Below are 6,012 nucleotides of genomic sequence, written 5' to 3'. Positions count from 1 at the left end.
CCCAAAGAAAGCAGGTGTTGACAGATGTGAAAATTACCGAACTATCAGCTTAATAAGTCACAGCTGCAAAATACTAACACGAATTCTTTACAGACGAATGGAAAAACTAGTAGAAGCCAACCTCGGGGAAGATCAGTTTGGATTCCGTAGAAACACTGGAACACGTGAGGCAACACTGACCTTACGACTTATCTTAGAAGAAAGATTAAGGAAAGGCAAACCTACATTTCTAGCATTTGTAGACTTAGAGAAAGCTTTTGACAGTGTTGACTGGAATACTCTCTTTCAAATTCTAAAGGTGGCAGGGGTAAAATACAGGGAGCGAAAGGCTATTTACAATTTGTATGGCAGTTATAAGAGTCGAGGGACATGAAGGGGAAGCAGTGGTTGGGAAGGGAGTAAGACAGGGTTGTAGCCTCTCCCCGATGTTATTCAATCTGTATATTGAGCAAGCAGTAAAGGAAACAAAAGAAAAATTCGGAGTAGGTATTAAAATTCATGGAGAAGAAATAAAAACTTTGAGCTTCGCCGATGACATTGTAATTCTGTCAGAGACAGCAAAGGACTTGGAAGAGCAGTTGAACGGAATGGACAGTGTCTTGAAAGGAGGATATAAGATCAACATCAACAAAAGCAAAACGAGGATAATGGAATGTAGCCAAATTAAATCGGGTGATGCTGAGGGAATTAGATTAGGAAATGTGACACTTAAAGTAGTAAAGGAGTTTTGCTATTTGGGGAGTAAAATAACTGATGATTGTCGAAGTAGAGAGGATATAAAATGTAGACTGGCAATGGCAAGGAAATCGTTTCTGAAGAAGAGAAGTTTGTTAACATCGAGTATAGATTTAAGTGTCAGGAAGTCATTTCTGAAAGTATTTGTATGGAGTGTAGCCATGTATGGAAGTGAAACATGGACGATAACTAGTTTGGACAAGAAGAGAATAGAAGCTTTCGAAATGTGGTGCTACAGAAGAATGCTGAAGATAAGGTGGGTAGATCACATAACTAATGAGGAGGTGTTGAATAGGATTGGGGAGAAGAGAAGTTTGTGGCACAACTTGACCAGAAGAAGGGTACGGTTGGTAGGACATGTTTTGAGGCATCAAGGGATCACAAATTTAGCATTGGAGGGCAGCGTGGAGGGTAAAAATCGTAGAGGGAGACCAAGTGTTGAATACACTAAACAGATTCAGAAGGATGTAGGTTGCAGTAGGTACTGGGAGATGAAGAAGCTTGCACAGGATAGAGTAGCATGGAGAGCTGCAGCAAACCAGTCTCAGGACTGAAGACCACAACAACAACAACAAATATGTAACTTCATCCTGTTATTATTAATGCTTACGTTATGCCTGAATCAGCTGCATCACAATTTCATGTGTCTAATTTTGAATGTACATCAGCCTAGTTGTTTCTGCGGCTACTAGATGGCGCTCGTAGCAACACCATGTTTACTTGCCCCACTTTCTAAAGTGGGCACCTCAGTCTTGTTGCAACCCTTGTCCACAGTACGAGCAGCCCTTAGCGGCTCGCCATCGGACAAGTGTTCATGACGTCGCCTTTCTGGCTGAGATCTTTTTTAGTATGTGACTTGTAAGCACTGCATCTTTTCGAGTCAGTACAAACTTTAATTTTATTAATGTGCTATATACCTAATGTTTTAGTACAGTTAGTCTAATTCTGAAGACGACGCTCATAGTAACGTCGAAACCAGGTCAATTTTGACTTAATATTTGTGACCGTAGGCTTATTTGTTTCAATATAATTTTTTTAGTATATATAGGGTGTCCTACTTATCTTGACCATCCTAAAAGCTGTAAGTCCAGATGCAAATTACAAAATGTTTCAAGCAAATGTTCTTTAGCCGTCAGGGCGACATCAATCAGTACGATTTCCTTCGTTATAGCTTTGCTTTTTACAAAGATATGAACAGCGGTATGACTTTTTTGCAATGGTATCCTGTATCTTTTATTCGGTAATACATTTCCTCTCCTAAAGACCTATTCAAAAATGTATCACAGTGTACCATTCACTGAAACACAACGTGATTAATTACATAACACAACACTGGCGTTGACGCTCCGAGCGCTTAGTGCAGGTTCTCGGGGTAATGGAACACATGCACGTGCTGACGTTGACAGAGGACAAGTGTAAACATAAGTAACAAGCACACCCGTCATTTCGTCTACCATCGTCAGTTGGTTTGAGTAGAATGTACACCAATGAAGAGAAGGTAGAAATGCTACTCAGCTATGGGGACTGTAAGTTAGCAGAACGGTACTTGCAATACTGTGTTCTTATGTACGGGTACATTTAGTACAGTAATTTACCCCTTTTAAGTACTGTTGTGTAGAGTAGACATACAGTAAAGGCTGTCCGTCCTACAAACCGCATCGACATAGCGTCTCTTTTATTGTTGTTGTTGAAATGGTTCAAATGGCTCTGAGCAGTATGGGACTTAACTTCTGAGGTCATCAGTCCCCGGGAACTCAGAACTACTTTAACCTAACTAACCTAAGGACATCACACACAACCATGCCCGAGGCAGGTTTCGAACCTGCGACCGTGGCGGTCGCGCGGTTCCCGACTGTAGCGCCTAGAACCGCTCGGCCACTCCGGCTGGCTGTTGTTGACGGTAGGCGAAATGCTACACAGGCAGCGGAACTGTACAGAAAGCGATATCCTGACAAGAACCCATGTTCCAGACGGGTGTTTCCCCGTGTTGTTGCGACGCTTCAGGTAACGGGAAGTTTCAGCCCACGACAAAGCAATCGTCGTAGCACTCGCACAGACGGAACTGCTGAAGTTACTGCTCTCGCTTTCGTTGCTATGAATCCACATGTGAGCACACAACAGCTTGAACACAAGATTGGCATTCCTAAAACCAGTGTACATCGTATTCTTACATGTCATCGGATCCATTCTTACCATGTACACCTACATCAGGAATTGCATGGGAATGATTTCCTGAATCGTGTACAGTTCTGTCAGTGGGCACAGTAGCAAATCCTCGCCAACTCGAATTTCTCCAATCTTCTATTTGCCGATGAATGTTCCTTCTGAAACAAAGGACAGGTAAATATACAAGGAACATGTATTACTGGTCTAGCGACAACCCACGATGGCTTAGACAGGTGGAACATAAGCGTCAATGGTGCGTTAACGTCTGTTGTGGGATGCTTGGTACTACAATTATTCGCCTTTATTTCATCAATGGTAGTCTAAATGGCACAGCGTATGTCAACTTCCTGAGACGAATTCTTCTTCCTCTTCTGGATGAAGTACCACTAAGAACCAGAATGCTTATGTGGTATCTACATGATGGATGTCCAGCACATAATGCCTTGCGTGCACGTCGTGTTCTGAACCAAAGGTATCCTGCCAGATGGATTGGTAGAGGAGGAACAGTTACTTGGCCTTCTAGGTCTCCTGATTTAAATCCTCTGGACTTTTTTCGTTGGTGATGCATTAAGGACGTTGTCTTTCGCGATATTCCAACAACTCTAGAGGGCATGCAGGAACGTATCGTGCTTGCTTGTAACTCTCTTCAGCAGACAATACTGGAAGCAGTGAACAATTATTTCATTCAAAGAGTGCACCAGCGTATCGGTGCTCAGGGTCACCACTTTGAGCACCTTTGAATGCTCTACGCCTGGGAAATGGTACAAGAGAGTCAAAGTCAGTTTTGTGTTATGATTTTACTTGGTTTTGATTTGTTTTCTGTCATCTCCAGCAAGTGGGCGAGTGTGCGATCCCGTGCTCAAAGTCAATGTTGTGTTACGTAATAAATAACGTTGTGTTTCAGTGAATGGTACACTGTGATACATTTTTGAATAGGTGTTTAGGAGAGGAAATGAATCACCGAATAAAAAAATACAGGGTGCCATTTAAAAAAGCCATACCGCTGTTCATAACTTTGTAAAAAACAAAGCTACAACGAAGTCACTCATGCTGACTGACGTCCCCCTAATGGCTAAAGAATATTTGCTTGAAACATTTTGTAATTTGCATCTGGAAAAACAGTTATTTAGGGTAGTCAATATAAAAGGGACACCATATATATATATTCGTAAAATGAAGAACAAACCGCCTTCAGTCACAACTTGTGACTGAAGACGGTTTGTTCTTCATTTTACGAAAGTAAAACAGTCGCGGACGAAACAACGGAAAACAATGGATTTTTGCCTGTTTTCGAGACATACTGGCAGCAGGATAGCGTTCCCGAGAATTCCAATACCGTATCAGTATCTCTACATTAGTTCCTTAGACTATCGTGGACATACAAAAAGAGACGCGAGCAGAGGACTCCAGTTTATATATGTAGATACAGAACATTTAATAAAATATTCGTTATTTACGAACTAAAATTGTATGCGGTAATGTTCGTCTGTTATTCTTTTGACGGATGATGAATGCGATGTATATTCTAATGGCAAAAAAATATTTGTATGCGATACATTACAATTTAACAATTTTCGTTCCACATTATTCGTAAATGAGAAGTCTAATCGTTCAGACTTTGCAGTGAAACGTGGTAGTATGCATTGCGCCGAAATTTGAAGTTTTAAATGATAGGTCTTATTAATCTGGAGCACAACTTGTAGCTATCACGTCATTCACATACTGGCTGATGATTTCTTCTTTTAAGTTTCCCATCACCGTTTCTGCTTAGTAAGACTTTTTGTAAAATCAGTATCGGTATTCTGTTTAAAGTGAACATTACGTTTGGAGTAAACACTATTCCATTGACAAAGAGTGTCATATGTGGACATCAGTGCATCTTAAACCTCCTAAAGTGCTACCGCGTTGCGAGTTAAAGCCGTGGTGCGTCGCCTTGTGCAGGTGACAATGTACCACTTCGACCTGCCGCAAGCGCTGCAGTACCTCGGAGGCTGGCCCAACGAGCTGATGGCCGACTACTTTGTGGAGTACGCCAGGGTTCTGTTTGAAAACTTCGGAGACAGGGTGAGTCTCGGTTCCACTCAGCCTCCTCGGTGAGACGGTAATTTTCAGACTTTATTCGCAGCGTCTGTCTGCGCAGGTGAAGTGGTGGATCACGTTCAACGAACCGGCCGTCTTTGCGAATGGGTACGCGAGCGTCGGCTTCGCGCCGTCGCAGAACGCCTCCGGCATCGGCGACTACCTGTCCACCCACACGGTGATCAAGGCGCACGCGCGCGTCTGACACCTGTACGACGAGCAGTACAGAGCGACACAGAACGGTGAGTGGCCAGCGCGCCGTCGCAGCTCCGCTCATCTGCCTGCCTTTCCAGTCGGCACTCTACCGTACCTGCAGTTTTCTGCATGTCTTCTATTTTGGTCTGTCTACACAGGGCCTCATTCATACTGCAGGCTACCTAGGCTCGGCCTGCGCCGGAAAAGAGTCTGTAGCACAAACGTTCATAAAGCGTTGCTTTCAGTACTGTTGTATGAGACCTCTTATAATCGTAAAAGACACATATTTAGTTATTTTGTTTCGGCGTATTCGGCTTAAGTTTTCAGCCGACCTCTCCTCTAAGAATATTACTAAACGGCTGAAGGGCCACACTTCCCAGCTGAAGGCTGAGTATCTAGCTACTTCCAGGGGCAACAGTAATTTGACTTTCAGTAGTTACAGTTATTGATCGGCTTTAAAAATTTAAAATCCTTTCATTATATACTCATTAAGAGGTATCATCTTACGCTAAAGGTTTAACACAATAAGTCAGGTCTTAAAGTTAGAAACTGGGCATTTCTCATGGTTTAAATATTACCTAGATTACGTATACTGATCCAGCATTTGAGAATGAGATCACTTGGCGACTTTCGAAAACGTTTTGTGTGTAAAGTTTCTTGGAAGTTTCTCTCACTGACACCCCTCACAAAATAAAGGAAAAAAAGTTCTTCACATTGTCTTTGTTATTGAGTGAAACGTCAGCATATGGCACGATGTTTTATTTTATTATTTATTTGTCGCTAACTATATACGCAACACATACTGCAGACAGTAACCACATATAATTTTGCAGGAAA

Source organism: Schistocerca americana, chromosome 7 (assembly GCF_021461395.2).
Source record: "Schistocerca americana isolate TAMUIC-IGC-003095 chromosome 7, iqSchAmer2.1, whole genome shotgun sequence".
Classification (NCBI taxonomy): Eukaryota; Metazoa; Arthropoda; class Insecta; order Orthoptera; family Acrididae; genus Schistocerca; species Schistocerca americana.
Note: the sequence above shows the minus strand (reverse complement) of the source record.